Consider the following 17,509-nt stretch of genomic DNA (forward strand, 5'->3'; position numbering starts at 1 on the left):
GAGATTCAGTCCCCCAGGTGCTACTCTGCCATCTATTCTCTCCTCCTACTCCTCTCCCTTCTTCCCTTTCATCTCTTATTCCAATGCATGTTGTGACATTTAATGTGGCTACACAAGACAACAATCCAATGCACAGTATTATCCACAAGGACCTAGCTGATTTACAATGGGAATTATAGCTGTAGGAAATAGGGTTTATTCTGGAAAGAATAATGAAAGCATAAAAACTTTATTTTATGAATCATACTACCCTATGTGGAAAGCAAAGTAAACCTTATGGAAAACTCATTATATTCATAAAACCAAATCCAATCTGCCCCTGAAGGAGAGTGAGTTTGATGGAATACATTGCTTTTTCCAGGGAAACACTACGATGCCCATTAAATGGCAACTTTGAAATGACCTAGGACTTAGGAAAATTGCTTACAAACTAGCAATTACATGTAAACTTCCTTGCCTGCCAGCTTTTTTCTCCCTCCAATTTTAAAATATAAGTTAAAAGAGACCCTTAGAGAAAGTTCAGCAGATAAGGCAGAAGTAAAACAACATTTTCTACCTCCACAGTGCCAGCTGACCCAATCAATTTAATTTGTGCTGGGCACCTCTCAACCCGAGTCCAGGAACTTCTACTTTCCTGCTTATCATCACATGAATTCTGGCCAGGACAAAGGGTACTTGTCCGTGGAATTATTGGGTTTGAATCCCAGCTGTTGGGCCTGCCTGCCTCTCTCCTATCATTGATCCTCGCATTTCTCAGGAGGCCAAATGGAAAGGAGCTAATAAAATTCTCAGAGATGTTTTCTGGTTGATGATAATTTCAAAAGCCATTGTGCACATTTTTCCCCCATCCTTGAAGTCCTGGGGGCATGAAAGAATAAAGTGGAAACTAACTTTTAGAAAGGATGAATGGTATTCAGAGCAGACTTCAGAATAAACTACATTTTTGAATCTGAGAGCAGGAACCATTTATTCAACATTTATTGGGCCAGGAACCTGACTTGGAGCTAAGTATTCAAAGGTCGATACCACAGGACTGACCGGGTGGCTCAGTTGGTTAAGTGTCCGACTTCAGCTCAGGTCATGATCTCATGGTTCATGAGTTTGAGCCTCACATTGGACTCTATGCTGACAGCTCAGAGCCTGGAGCCTGCTTTGGATTCTGTGTCTCCTTCTCTCTGCCCCTCCCCTGCTTGCGTGCTTGCTCTCTCTCTCTCTCTCTCTCTTTCAAAAATAAATAAACATTTAAAAAATTACAAAGGTCAATACTACATAGTATTTGTGCTTAGGGAACTCCTGCTCCAGTAGAAAGACAACCATTTTAAGTATTTTCAGGAACAATGCAGGTTTATATAAGACTGAAAAATATATTTGCTATTTTGATGCCTAGTAGCCACCACCCTTCTGATATTAGCATCCAATTTTGCCTCCTCCACTGGACTCAGTCTGGATGTAATAATTCAGTCATGGTATTATGTCCAAAACCAAACTAAGTCAACTGGACACCAATCTCACTGAAAATTATGTACAAGGTGCTATGGAACAACAAAAAAGGATTCATAACTCAGCCAGGAAAGATCAGGAAAGGCTTCCTGAAGTAAGTGATGCTAGATTGGAGTCATGATGGCCAATCAAGAGTTAGGGAAACAGGGTCAAAAATAATGCACTAAAGAAAAGATACATGGGGAGAAAAAAGAACAGCACAATGGAGACAAACATGTATAATTTATTCCAATAAAATGTTTGAAAATAATACTAATGTTCAGGCCTCACCCTACACCTACTAAATAAAAATCTTTGTAACTGAGACCAGGCACTCGTCTTTCTAAAAGGCTCCCAGATTAATTGCAGCTAGAGAACCAGCACACCAAACCATAAAAGACAAACACTTGTACCTACACAGTGGACCTTGTATTCTGGTCCCAGACTTCACTTTCCACTTATTTTTCCACCTCTTGGCCCTCTTACATTCTTTTAAACCAACAATACTAAATTTCTTATAGATATTCAAACATGTCATGCCTCCCTGACTATTTACACAGGCTCCTCCTTCCTCCAGCCTCCAAGAGGCTGCCCTTCTCCTGGTTGGGTATCTGGCAAGTTGTCATTCTTTATGGCCAGCTCAAAGCCTAACTTCCCTGGAAAGCCTTTCCTGACTCCACCGCAGATGGAGGAGCTTCTTCCTCTGTCTTTCCCCAACACCTATCCTTACCTCCACTGAAGTGACCATCTTACGGTCTTATAACACTTTTCACATCTCCCTCCACATTAGACTCAGAGCAAGGATCTTGTCTTATTTTTGTATCTCTAGCCTAGTACATATGATTGCTACCCAACAAATATATGTGAAAATACAGCAGAGAGGAAGGAATCCACCTACCTCCTTCTTCTGATGGCTACTGGTATACTAGACACCATTTCTTCCACTCAAGTAAAAAGGCTTAAGGTCTTTAAAACTCCTTTTCAGAGCAGTCATGCAAGAAGAACCTTTGTTTAAATACGGAAATAACCAGCTACTCCTATTTCATTTTGATATCTTTGTAGAAATTCAAAGTTGAGGAGGTAGAACAGACTGTCTTGGGCCAGGTAATCTTTTCAATGTTTTATATAGCCACCCGTTGGTCTTTGCCAATGCTGAAAAATACACAAGAATGAAGAAATCAACAGTCTGTCTCTTCACCTAGACCATAGGCCCCTTGAGGACAAAAGCCATTGTTTATTCACTTTGAATTTGAATTCACAGGTCATAACAGAGTGTCTGGTTTAGAAGAGAAACTCAATAAATGTGTAGAAATAAAACTGTCAATAGCCCCTGAAGTTGGGTTCCCAGCTGGATCGCTCTGGAACAACAGATGAAGTCTGCGTCTGTGCATAAATCATCCCCTTGCATCATTTCTCCAGTCAAGACTTTAAGGATCCTGGGTTCTTATCCCAGCTCTGCCACTTACTGGCCACGTGACCATGGCTTCTTCACCTTGCTGACCCTCAGTTTCCTCAGCTAGATAGTTCTCACTCAAAGTCTTTTATGCAATTGCAATCAGATAGTGACTGGGCTGGAAACACCTTGAAGGCATCCTCATTCACAAATCTGGCAATTAATGCTGGCATTTTAGTGGGATGTAATCTGGGCTATCAGCTGGAATACCCTACACAGGGCTTTGCATGTGACCTGGGCTTCCTCACAATGAAGTGGTCGGGTTTCAAGAACAAGTGACCCAAGAGAGCAAAGCAAGTACATGGCATTTTTATGATCTAGTTTCGGATGTCACATAGTATCATTTCTGCTGTACTCTATTGGTCAAGGCAAATCACAAAGGTCCACCCAATTTCAGGGAGAAGGGATACTACCACCCTGTGAGAACAGCATGTGGGATGGAAAATACTGGGTAGTTATCTTTGAAAATTGCCACCTACCTAGGATGACTATGCATATAAAATGAAACAGTGATAGAAAGTACTTACTTAGCCCAGTGCCTGGCACATGGTAAGTGCTCAATAAACAACAGCTATAGGTATTTTTGTATTAGTATTGAAGTGGTCCTTTCACTTTCCACCTGTGCCACAGGAACCACATAGAGTATCACCTGCAGGTGAGCTGTATAATCACATGGCCACAGAAGGTCACATCACCAATAAGTGACAGAGCCAGGTTTTGAGCCCATCTATGTGGCTCCAGAGTCTGCCCTCTTAATCTCTACATCATCAAATCCCTCTTTTGGAATGGTTGTCTCAAAGATGAATCTAAGAACCTGAGGAAGGAAGGGAGCAGCCATCAGTGAAATGAATAGCCCATTAGGTTGGGAACACCCAGTACTAATTCCACACCTATGGACATTAGAGGGGGAAAGAACCTCAGGCAATTCAGATAGACCATTATCCAGGGCTCAGTTCCTAGAGAAGAGGGTCCTCTTGATCCCAGCATTGACTATGAATAGCATTTTGTTTTCCATCAAAACCATCCTGGGTCAGGAGAACCTGTTCATGTCACTCTTTCTGTACAAATGAAGCTACAGAAAGGCAATTCAGGCAACCAGCACACCAAGGAGGCAGGGGGAATCTGACCTAAGTGCACAAGGCTGAGGAGAGGTAGAGATGAGCTCTCCCCCCTGGGTGGGGGGGAGTGGTGGGGTTTAAGAGCATGGGCCCTGGAAGCAGCCACTGGGCTCCACTCCTTACCAGTTAGGTGACCTCCCTGAACAAGGGAGCAAGGGACAAGTTTCCTTGTTTATAAAATAGGGGAATAACAATAAGAGAACCCTTGATAAAAGATTGGTGTGGGGGTTAAAGAAACCAGGGTTTAAAGGGACACCTGGGTGGCTACATCGGTTAAGCATCTGACTCTTGATCTCAGCTCAGGTCTTGATCTCAGGGTCATGAGTTCAAGCCCCATGTTCAGCTCCATGCCAGGTGTGAAACCTACTTAAAAAAAGGGAAAAAAAAAAAAAGAGGGAGAGAGAGAGAGAGAGAGAGAGAGAGAAGATGCCAGGACTTGGAAAACAATGGCAGGGTGCCTGGCACTTAAAAAGTGTTCAAACAGCGTTAGTGATGGTGAGGATTCTAAGATTATGGAGTTCCCAGTGTTCCATCCACTATGCGGATGTGAAAGACTGGAGACCCCTCCCCACCCACAGGAGCCTGATAAGACCTGCTGCCCCACAACTTGCATTTCTCCTTCATAACCTACAGTGCAATGTCATTTCTTTTTCAGTTCCTGTCTTTCCTCCATAGTCTGTGGTGCCCAACAGAGCACAGAATTCTTTTCTCACCTTTAAATCCCCAGCACAGTGCTTGGTACCTAATAGGTACTCAGTAAGTATTTATTGAGCTAATCAAGAAATAAAGAGAATAAAAATTCAAATCCCTACTCAAAAAAAAAACAAAATAAAATAAGAACAATTTTATAAAAAAATCTCAGCCCTCTTGTCCAAATGGACAATATATTTTAAGATTTCAGTATGCTCTCCCTCCTCCTTATAGCTGTCATTATCTTCTCTACCTCTTAGGATTTCTTCTTTCCTTCAATAAATATTTATTGAGAACTTATTTTGTCTGGGTTCTGAGAAACAGCAATAAATTTTTAAAAAATAAAAATAAAAACTCTGCTTTCACTGAGCTATTTCTAGTATGGGAAACAGACACTAAAAGCAAAATAATAGATAAATACAATTTCAGACAGCAAGTGCTATGAAGGAAATAGGGTGTTATGATACAAAATTTCTGGGTTGAGCAAACCTACAGAACCAGCAAGAAGAATCTATCTGGAGCTATACTGGCATTAATGGCAAGGACTTTCCTTCCTCCTTGGGCCTAAGACAACCTTCTCTGAAGGAGACAGGATTCTGACACAAGTGGTCAACCCAGGAAGTGCTTTTTGTCTTTACCAGGAATACTTGCAGCCTGGGGAAGCTTCTTCAACCCACTCAGGCAGCACCAGCAGGGATCTGTTAAAACTACAAGGGCACCAATCAGACCAAAAATAGTACAACAAAGGCTCTGAAAATTAGATTTTCATTGAAATCACAGCCTACAAAAGTAGGCCAGGACTTTCATGCTAAACCTAAAAAGGGTGACTACCTGCTAAAATAAAATACTAAATAAGATTCAAAGTCTCCTAATGTAATAACCAAGATATCCAGGATACAAACCATCATACCAAGAAATAAGAAAATCACAACTTGAGAAAAGACAATCAACTGACACCAACACCTAGATGAATCAGATGTTGGAAATATCCGACAAGGATTTTAAAGCAGCCATCCTTAAATATGCCTCAATAAGCAATTAAAAATGCTCTTTAAACAAATGAAAAAATTTAAAATCTCAGCAAAAAACTATAAGTTAAAGGAAAGAACCAAATGGCAATTATAGAACTAATAAATACAATAACCAAACGTTTAAAATCTGACTGGATAGATTCAGTAGCAAAGTGGAGATAACAGGACAGAATCAGTGAACTTGAGACTAGATTAATAGAAATTACCCCATATGAACAGAAAATAGACTAAAAATAAAGCGAAACAAAAACTAGTCTCAAGAATTTGTGGGTCAACAACAAAAGATCCAATATATGGAGTCCTAGGAGACAATAAAGAGAATAGCTAAAAGAGTATTCCAAGGGGCACCTGGGTGGCTCAGTCAGTTAAGTGTCCGACTTCAGATCAGGTCATGATCTCACAGTTTGTGGGTTCAAGCCCCACATCAGGCTCTGTGCTGACAGCTCAGAGCCTGGAGTGTGCTTCTGTTTTTGTGTCTCCCTCTCTCTCTTTGCTCCTCCCCCACTCATGCTCTGTCTCTCTCTCAAAAATAATAAACATTAAAAAAAATTTTTAAAAAGAGTATTCCAAGAAATAATGGCTAAAAAATCCCAAATTTGGTAATTAAAGTAAATAAATAAAGCCACATAGTCAAAAAGGTGAGTGAATCCTAAATAAAATAAATGCAAACTGAAGCCAAATTTCTGAAAACTGAAAGCCAAAGAAAAACCAAAAGCAGAGGGAAATTATATTACCTATAGAGGACACCAACTTAAATGGCAGAATATCTCTCAGATTTCTCATCTAAAACCATGGAGGCAAGAAGGAAGGAGAACATATTTCAAGAGCTGAGAAAGAAAAAGAACTGTCAACCATGAATTTTATATCTGGAAAAACTATCCTTCAGGAATAAAAGGGAAATAAAGACCTTCTCAGATGAAAGAAAACAACAACAACAAAAAATTGTTGCTGGAAGACCTACCCTTAAAGAACAGCTAAAGCAGGTTCTTCAAACAGAAAGGAAATGACAGAAGAAGGAAACTTGTGGCATCAGGAAGGAAGAAGAAACAACATAAAGAGCAGAAATATGGGCAAACAGAATAGATTACCCTTCTTACAAGTTTTCTAAGTTATATTTGGTAATTAAGACAAAAATGATAACACTATCTGATACTCAAGACGATGATATTTAAAAGGGGAAAAGGGAAAGGGACCTAAACAGAAGTGAGGGTTCGACACTTCACTGGGAAGTGGTAAATGCTGATACCATTAGATGGTGGTAAGTCACATTTGCATACTGACACACTCAGTGCAACTACTTATGAAAATTATATAAAATTATACACAAAAAAATACATAAACTGACATGGTTATCATTTTAACAAATCACTGAGCCTGGTTCTAAAAAACACAATGTTTTATACCTAATACCTGATTGTTAATTTATGAAAAACACACTAATGGCAAAATGTGTGTATGTTTGATTCAAACCAGAAACTGTATTATAGTCTATTAAAGATATATAAATTACTAAATGGCCACTTGATATTTTCCCCCGAGATGTGTTTAAGAGGATTGTCTTTATTTCATGCATAACTTTATGATACCAATTTTTTTAGTAACATGGGTGAAATTAACATACACACAACAGACAAGAAAATATTTTCAGGAAAGTACATAAAATAAAATTCAAAAAAAAAAATCTTTGTCCCTTGATTGGAATAAAATTAACCACTGAGGTTAAGAAAATAAATTTATGCCTCAGGGAGCATTACTTTAGAGAGAAGGGTCAGGAAAAGTCTTTCCTTGAAAGCAATGTTTGAGAAGATCCTAAGATAAATGCATTCCAGGTAGGTGAGTAGCCCATGCAAAGATTCTGAGGCAAAAAAGAGCTTGGTTTGGTTCAAGTCTTCTACCAAGTCTAGATTATTTACGTGTGTACCTTTGTTCATAGTTTTTGTTCCTTAAAACACACATATTCTTTTTGTCATAAGAGTTTTACTAACACTTGCTATAATGAGGCATACCCAATCAATAACAAAATCAACAAAAATGAGAAAGTTACTAAGATACCAGTAAACTCACAGAGATCTCAAAGTAAAAGGGGCCTAGATTTGTCTTGTACCTCTTTTCTGCATCTCTTTGCAAATGACTCCATGAAGGTTCCCATCTTTCTACCTTATCCCTCCCCAAGACACATGCAAACACACACACACACACACACACAATTCAACCTCCTGACTCACTTCTAAATCTTGGTGCTTTTAATATGGAAAATAAGTGTTAATTTGCCAACTTTTTAAGTAACCTTAGATTACCTATTCTCAACCAGGAGAAATTTTGCTCCCCAATGGAACATTTGGCAATGCCTAGACACACTTCTATTGTCATGAGTGGGAGGTAGCCACTACTAGCATCTAACAGGTACAGGCTAAGGATGCTGCTACATATCCTATAATGGATAAGATAGCCCCCTACAGCAAAGAATTATCTAGTCTGACATCACCTGCCTTAGATTAATGACTATAATGTCCATCCTAAGGAAATTCTAAGGACTCTGTCTCCCACCCCACTGTCTTAATCCTGACTTCCACTTGAATCTTTTCCTAGAACATCAAAAACACTATGGGTAGTAATTCCCAAAGGATGTTCCATGTGTTATATGACAAAATTGTTCTGTGGTGAAACACCTTTCATAAATGTTTGGCCCAACAGATATATAGGTTCCTTTTATACAGAACTTACCTAAGTAACAATTTAAATCCAGTATTAGTTTCCTAGGGCTACCATTACAAAGTACCAAACAGAAATGTACTGTCTGTCTCACAGTTCTGGAAACTACATTTTTCAAGGTCAGGTTTTGCCAAGGTTGATTCTTTCTGAGGGCTGAGAGGGAAGGATCTGATCTGGGCTCCTCTACTTGGCTTACATACAGCTGTTTTCTCCCTGTATCTCCTTACATTGTATTCCCTCTATGTATGTCTATCTCTGTGCCCAAATTTCCCCTTTTTTTTCCTAAATAACACCAGTCATTGGATGAGGGTCCACTCTAATAACCTAATTTTTAATTTATTAATTCATTAATTCATTTATTATTTATTTTAAACTTATTTTATTTTATTTTTTTTTTTAATTTTTTTTTCAACATTTTTTATTTATTTTTGGGACAGAGAGAGACAGAGCATGAACGGGGGAGGGGCAGAGAGAGAGGGAGACACAGAATCGGAAACAGGCTCCAGGCTCCGAGCCATCAGCCCAGAGCCTGACGCGGGGCTCGAACTCACGGACCGCGAGATCGTGACCTGGCTGAAGTCGGACGCTTAACCGACTGCGCCACCCAGGCGCCCCAAACTTATTTTATTTTTTTAAAAATTTTTTAATGTTTATTTTTGAGGGAGAGAGAGAGACAGAGACAGAGACAGAGACAGAGTGTGAGTGGGGGAGGGGCAGAGAGAGAGGGAGACACAGAATCCGAAGCAGGCTCCCGGCTCTGAGCTGTCAGCACAGAGACTGACGTGGGGCTCAAACTCATGGACCGTGAAATCATGACCTGAGCTGAAGTCAGATACTTAACCAACCGAGCCACCCAGATGCCCTTAATAACCTCATTTTAATTTCATTACCTCTGTAAAGATCCTATCTCCAAATAAGATCATATTCTGAAGTAATGGAGGTTAGGACTCCAACATATCTTTTTGAGGTGCATACAATTCAACCTAAAACACAAGGCTAGTTCAAACTCTGTTCTGGCCAATGGTTTTAGTTTTCTGGCCTAAAATCCTCTCACCAAAGCTATTAGTGAATAGTAAGAGGGACATATTTAATTTAAGGCCTTCTTATGCATGAGTTACTTCATACAGAAACTGTCAAAAGCTAGACAGTAGGAGGGAGAACAGAAGAGAGGCCACATGTTGAATAACTGGGAGCTAATTATGAACATTTGTGCTTTCCAAGGTAAATTAACTGAGCTATCACAAATATGTCAGCATTTGCCTTCAGACTTAGTGTGACAAGAGTTTAGGCAAAGGGCAGTTGTTCTTCCCACTGTCAGAAATAATCCTGAAGTCTGTCAAGCCCCAGACACAAAGTTTACATCTGTGGAGAGCCCACCTGTGGTGGCCCCTTCAAACCTATTCTATCCCCTACACCTGCTGCCATTAAATGGCATTGCAAATTGTTGCAATTATGTGAATCCTGACCTGAGAGTCATCAGTACTCATCCACCCGCTTCACAGACATTGTACTCCCCTAGAGAACTGGCTGCATTCCATTACAAAGTTTGGGTCTTGGAACCTATTCAATGGCAGGTGTGGATAGCCGATAAATGAGCCACTGAGGTTGGCCTGCTTTGGTGTTCGAGCAGGAGCTCAATGACCCAGGGAGAAGTCATTCCATATCAACTGTCACTGATAATCACATGATGCCAAATGTCTGTGTACTTTTACTACTATTTTTTACTTCACTTAAAAATTTACAATGTCCTTACTCTGTGCCAGGGACACAACAACCCTATGAGGTAGATACAACTTCTACTCCCATTTTATAGATGAGTAAATCAGAAGGCACTGAAGGCATAACTCACCCAAGGTCACAAAGCTAGTTAACAGAAGAACCCGCATTTGAACCAGGCAACCTGGCTTCAGAATCCATATCTTAACTATTGGGCTCTGCTATCTCTACATTGATTTTGTGAGCCAAGGTGGGAGGTTTCCAAAGTTAGATGACAGAATTTGTTCAAACATGAATACTGAGACAGCCCCTGAGTATTATTTCACTCTAAACTCTAAATATATGGACATTGCTCAGAGCAACCTTGTAAAACAGGTACTATTTCTATTCCCATTTTACAGTCTGATAAGCTGAAAGACAAAAAAAGGTTTAAAAATTTGCCCCAAATCACTTATAATGTATCTCAAAAATAATGCCAAATGCTGGAGATATAACCTTGAATGACGTAACCATGGTTCCTGCCTTAACTGAACTTATACCACAGATAGGGACACAAACAAGGAAATAGGCAATTGCAACACACTGTGATAAGAGCCAAGGTAAAGTTGTGTGTGCTATGCAAGCACATAGAGGGAGTAATTAGCTTTCCCTTGGGATGCTGAAAAGACTTCCTGAGGACTGATATTTTGGCTTAACATGAAGATCAAGTTAGACAGGCACAGAGGTAGAGAAAAGAGGAAACTGTTCCAAGAGAGAGTAAACTGCACTTGTAAAATCAGGAAGCAAGACAAAGGGCATAGTTCATTCTAGGAGTTAAAACAAATTTAGTAGGGTTTGGTGTGGAGAATGCAAGGAAATAGAGTGGCAAGAAAAGAAGTGGGAAAATAACATTATGTCCTCATTCTTATGCCCTAAGAAAGAGGACCCACTGAGTTTTAGAAGGTAAAGTAGCATGATCAGGTCTACATTCAGAAGACAAGGCCACAGAGCACAGATTGGTGGGAGGAAGACCAGAGTCTCAGAGTTCTCTCTCTCCACTCTGGGAATCACTGCAATAATCCCAGCTTAATATTATGTCAGAATTAAGCTTAGTGATTAATTGCGTATATGGGGTGTGTGGCATAATAAAAAATATATTTAGTCTTTGTGTCCAGTTTCTGGCAGAACTCATAGAACCCTTGGAACCTCCTTAGTGACAGGAGTGTCTTTTTGTTATTCACACCAGATTTATGCTTATGAGTGATTTAGGCTAGGACCTAGATAGTCTGACGATGGGACTGGTCACCAGAAAGACCAAGTGATAAGAGGTTCGAAACTTTCAGCTCCGCCCATCAATGCTGGGAAGGAGGAGCTGTAGATTATTCTTGAACAAGATTTGATGAGCTTCTGGGTTAGTGAACATATGGAGGTGCTGGGGGGTGGCGCCCATAGGAACCCTGATTTTTTTAATATTTATGAGAGAGAGAGAGCACGCACATGCAAGAGAGACAAACAGACAAGGTGGGCGCAGGGGAGGACAGAGAGAATCCCAAGCAGGCTCTGTGCTGTCAGCTCTGCATTGGGCTCCATGCTTCAGGGCACAGCCTGCTTGGGATTCTGTCTCTGCCCCTCCATCCTTTCAAAATAAAATAAAATAAAATAAAATAAAAAAATAAAATAAAATAAAATAAAATAAAATAAAATAAAATAAAATAAATAAATGTCAGGTGCTTAACCAACTGAGCCACCCAGGCTCCACTAGGAACCCTAATTTATAGCCAATCAGCCAGAGGTACAGGTAGCAACCTAGACTTGAGGTTGGCATGTATGGAAAGTATGGAAAAATACTTTCCATGGCAAGTATGGAAAATCTTGTGAAACAGAGTCCAAAATCTATCTTCAGATAATAGTGTCAGAGTTAAATTTGTAGGACACCCTGTCAGTATCATTGAGAATTAGAGAACTGCATGGTGTGAAACTCTCACACATCTAGTATCAGAAGTATTGAGAACAGAGGAGAAAAATAGTTTACCCTTACAGGGTGAGAGAGAAAGAAGTGTCCAACGTAACTCTAAGCCACTGATTTACACAATTAGATAAATGGTAGTGCCATTTGCTGGGTGGAGAACACCAGAGTAGAAACAAGTTGAGGGACAGCAGTAATAAGTTCCATTTTGGACATGTTTGGTTTTAAGAGAATGTAGGTCTTCCTAAACACAAATGAATAAATAGATCTGAAGCTAGAAAGAAATCTGGACATGACATAGAGTTTTTATTCTATTCTATTCTATTCTATTCTATTCTATTCTATTCTATTCTATTTTGAAAGAGACAGCAAGAGCACAAGCAGAGGAGGGACAGACAGAGAGAGAGGGAGAGAGAGAGAATCCCAGGCAGGCTCCATTCTGTCAGCACAGAGCCCGATGCAGAGCTCAAACTCACAAACTGTGACATCATGACCCATACGGAAACCAAAAATCAGATGCTTAACTAACTGAGCCAACCAGGCACCCCGAGATAGAGCTTTGTAAATTACCAGTAAATAGATGGATACAGAAGCCAAAAGACTAAATGCATTGACTAGGAACAGTGAATCAAAGAAAACAGTAGAGGGTCTCATGTGACATCATCATTTAAGTGCTAGCCTAGAAGAGAAGCCTGCAGAAAAAACTGAAATGATTCATTAAAGAGGTAAGAAGGAGCTAAGGCACATAGGCATCAGAGAACCCAAAGGAAACTAAAGACAGTCTTTTCACGTGATTTTCTGCTGTAGATAAGTCAGTTAAGACAATGACTAGGAAGTATCCATCTGATTATGTCATACTGGAAAAGTAAAATACTTGTTTCTAAGGGTTGTTGAGGAAGACAAAAGAGAGCCATCTGAAGAGAAATAAACTCAACAAACAATCATTTCTTGTCCTTCACTATTGTAGGCCTGGCTGGTAGCTGGATGGATAAACCACTCAAGATCTTTGGGGGCCACTTGCAGAAAAAGAACAGCATCTTCAACTCTATTTGGAGGCATTCAGATAATAATACCTAATGCTGAGCTAATTTTCTATCTTCAGGTTCTTTTTTTGTCAGAGATTGCTCAAGAAACCACATTACAATCAGAGACAGAGTTTGATATAATTCTGAAGGAGAAAATCTGACTCAGGTATCCTTATCCTACCCGCTGCCAATGATCTAGTGTCCTACAATTTCTCATTCCATCTCCCAAGACACTATTATCCCTGAAAACATAGTTCCCATAGCTGTGTGTGCTGCAGCCATGGTTAAAAATGTTCCCTATGTTCTTCCCTCCAAATTAGACATGTCTTTCCTACTTTCCTCTTCTTTAGAGCCCCATAAGCATGAGATAAACTACCCAGAGGCATTGTAATGCAATGGAATAAAGCTACTGATTTTGGAATCAGAAAACCTAGACTGGATTCCCAGTTTTACCGTTTATCAGAACTGTGTGACATTTTGGTAAGTCATTTTGCCATTAATCTCTCTGGCCTCAGAATGCCTACCTCTCAAAGGTATACATATTTGGGAGGGAAAAAGAAAGTATGTAAAAACTCTTTTTTAAATGTAGTATAGAGTCATGTCAATTTTCCCAACTGTATCTCTTGGAGTTCTTGGAACTACAGTTTGTCTAGTATGGAGTCAGATTTACTTTAGTATCTGGTAAACTGATGGACTTTTTCCATGTAAGTTTCTGTGAGAATGTTATTTCTGAAACTCTGTAAAAAGAAACACCTCATCTCTGGGTGGGCTGAGTTCTCCTGTGTTTAATCAAAGAGGTGTGATGAGCCTCAGAGAAGGAATTTCCTGTTACTCCCTCTTTTAGCAGCCCTGTATAGAAACAGCAAACACCTAGCATTTTTTATGGTGCTTTACCATCTCCAAAGCGTTTTTGCACATAGGATTTGAAATTACCCCAGGATAGCTGGTCCAAACTGTGATATCAGAACAGACTGAAGGCAGAAGCAGATATAAAAAACTCAACTGTTTTCTATTAAGTCAAACATAAGGAATTGGCAAAAAAAAAAGTAAAACAAGGTGATTCTCCCCTCAAATTTTTTTTGTCTTGGGGCACCTGGGTGGCTCAGTTGGTTGAGCGTCCAACTTCAGCTCAGGTCATGATCTCACAGTTCATGGGTTCAAGCCCCACATTGGGCGCTGTGCTGACAGCTCAGAGACTGGAGCCTGCTTCGGATTCTATGTGTCCCTCTCCCTCTACCCCTCCCCACTCATGCTCTCTGTCTCTAAAAATGAATAAACCTTGGGGCGCCTGGGTGGCTCAGTTGGTTAAGCGGCCAACTTCGGCTCAGGTCATGATCTCACGGTCCGTGAGTTCGAGCCCCGCGTCGGGCTCTGCGCTGACAGCTCAGAGCCTGGAGCCTGTTTCAGATTCTGTGTCTCCCTCTCTCTGACCCTCCCCCATTCATGCTCTGTCTCTCTCTGTCTCAAAAATAAATAAACGTTAAAAAAAAAATTAATAAAAATGAATAAACCTTAAAAAAAATTTTTTTAATAAAAAAAATGTTTTTGTCTTGGACAACATAGCTAGTGTTCATAAAAATGTGTTAATTATATTAACCTAATGGTTTTTTTTTAATGAATTGATATATAATTGTTTTAATTTCTACTGTGGAAACTATCAATAGATCCAACACACATCAACCAAAACTGGGAGACTCAATCATTTTTAAGAGTGTAATGGGGTCCTGAAACAAAAATGTTTGAAGACTGATAACCCTGGCATTATGCCCAGTGAAATGGAATTTTAAATATTTTTTTATTAAAAAAATTGCCATTTGGAAATTGCTAGTTGTTCTTTGGTTTCTGATGGTAGCCACAAGGAGTTGCCTTGAAGCCTTCACATTCCTGGACAAGTCACCAAAATGCCCTTGAATTACTAATAGACATTGTGCTGGCAACATGGTCCAACTCCCTCACCCTCACCATCATCCCATTGAGAGACTAAGCTTAAACACTGCCCAAGATGAGGGGTAGTGAATTTGTGTAAGAAGCCTGAAGGCTTCAGGTGGGAGTCATTAGGAAGGAAATGAGAACCTCACCTCCTTTGCTTCCTGCTTCAAAGTTACCATAATTGTCACCTGTGTTGGGAGGCAGGTAAGCTCAACAATACTCCTCAAGATCACCCTGAGGTCAGGGCTCAGGTAAAGGGATCTCACCAGGTATTGAAGGCAGCTAACCCCAACTAACCCTATTGATACAAGTACAGATGGAAAAGACCATTTCATTAAAGGAAATTATTGAGAACCTGGGCTGCCTGGGCATGGGGCACCCATGGGTAAGGGAAGAATTCCTTCCCCATCCTGTGCTAGTCAGTTCTGGCCAGTGCAGCAATGGCCATGGCAGCTAGCTCTGTATTTGGCAACTTCAATACTGCCACGCATTCTGTGGCAGAGCCCCTGAATAAGCAGAATGGATGCCCAGGACAGGGCAGTGACACCACCAGTGGGTAGGAGTAGCAGCAGGCTAGAACAATACTCTTATAGTACTGATCACCCTCCTCCCTGCAAGGCAATACTAACTAAGACTGGGGTGCTTGGGTTGCTCAGTCAGTTAAACATCAGACTCTTGATTTCCTCTCAGGTCATGATCTCAGGGTCTTGAGATAGAGCCCCACTGCAGGCTCTGCACTGAGCATGGAGCCTGCTTAAGATTCTCTCTCTCTCTCTGCCCCTTCCCTGCTTGCACGCATATGCACACTCTCTCTGAATAAAATACATGTATATTAACTGAGGCTGACCCCCTGGATTAAATTCCTGGTGTTCATGGACTGACCACAGGAGGGCCCACTCCCAGCCTCACCTCACCCAGGATCTCTGGCTAAAAAGGCCAGTGGGGGTTCAAGGGTACAAGTTGGGGAACCAGTACAGGGTGACATTTTTTGTATTCTAAACTGATGGCATTATACACCCCAGTTTCAATTTCATTCCTGTGGTAGGCATAATAATGACCTCCCAAAGATGTCCATGTCCTAGTCCCTAGCACCTGTGAAGGTGGTACCTTGCATGGCAAAGGTCACTTGCAGATGTGATTAAAGTTAAGGACCTTAAACTCAGGAAATTGTCCTGGATTATCCAGGCAGGCCCAATCTAATTGCACAAATCCTCAAAGCAGAGCATTATTCCTGCTATGGTCAGAGACGGATGGTACAACAGTTGCAGAGAGAGGCTATATGAGGCTCCAGCCAAGGACACTGAAAAGGTATGGAAACAGATTTTGCCCCTAGGGCCTTCAGAACTGAATGTAGTTCTACCAACACCCTGATTTTAGCCTAGGGCAGGCCCATGTCGGAAATTATAACCTCCAGAACTATAGATAATCAATTTATGTTGTTTAAGCTATTGAGTTTGTGAAAATTTATCACAGCAGCACTAGAAACAATTACTAATAAGTGCCTTGCTCAAAGAGAATTCCTAAACTCTCATAAGACACTAGCTTCAGAATTGTATGGCAAGAGCTGGAAGGGACCAGCTGAGCACAGAGTGAATGAACACTGCTAGAGAAGCTCAGAAGGGAATCCCAAGCAGCAGGAGACCTGGACAGTCCTGTGGTAGGTCACCCCCAGGCCCAGCAGCAAGTGACCTTGATGACTACTTGAAAGACTGGGATTACTGAAATCTGTTGCATACCATCTCAGGATTTAATTTTTTTAATGTTTATTTATTTTTGAGAGAGAGAGACAGCAAAGGAGGGGCAGAGAGAGAGGGAGACAAAGGATCTGAAGCAAGTTCTGTGCTGACAGCAAACAACCCAATGTGGGTGGGGCTCGAACTCACAAACCATGAGATCATGACCTGAGCTGAAGTCGGCTACACTGGATGCTTAGCCAACAAAGCCACCCAGGTGCCCCAAGGACTTAATTTTTAAAGTTACCTGAGGAACTATCTCTAGAACTTGCATGTCCTCAATTTATGATTCTCCTCCATTAAATGGCACAAGTTCTTTTTGTGACATTGTGTGCATTTTATTTGCAAGTGGAGGCCTTGCTATTGGCTTCCAAGAGTCCCAGAGAAGGTGTTCTCTCATATTTCTGGTCAAGGGCTTGCTCAGAAGAGGTCAAGGCAGCACAGCATCACTGTTAAGAGCAATCTTTGGAATCAGATGGCTTTGGCGTGAAAATTCATTTACCACTTACCAGCTGTTTGACCTTGTGTACTTTCTTCATTAACCTCTCTATGTCTCAGTTCCCTTAGCTGTAAACTGGGGAATAATTATAGTACTTCCTCTTGGAGCCCTCTGTAAAGATTTAATAAAATGATGCAAATAAAGTGCCTGACACATAAGTGTTTTTATTATGATGTAGC

At 40.6% G+C, this 17,509-nt stretch overlaps 1 protein-coding gene across 4 annotated transcripts in view; it reads right to left on the reverse strand.

Moving 5' to 3' along the window:
- CRH (corticotropin releasing hormone) overlaps window positions 1-17,509 on the reverse strand; it is a 317,204-nt gene that overhangs the window by 138,131 nt on the left and 161,564 nt on the right. Inside the window, exon 1 of one of the 4 annotated variants that reach the window (XM_042923207.1) lies at window positions 2,378-2,392. The exons of the other annotated variants lie outside the window; for them this stretch is intronic. The gene's annotated coding sequence lies outside the window, so the exon portion shown is untranslated. Of the gene's footprint in view, window positions 1-2,377; window positions 2,393-17,509 lie in introns of those variants that run through there. 4 annotated transcript variants of the gene reach the window in all.

The sequence above is a fragment of the Panthera leo genome, chromosome F2, assembly GCF_018350215.1.
Source record: "Panthera leo isolate Ple1 chromosome F2, P.leo_Ple1_pat1.1, whole genome shotgun sequence".
Taxonomy (NCBI): Eukaryota; Metazoa; Chordata; class Mammalia; order Carnivora; family Felidae; genus Panthera; species Panthera leo.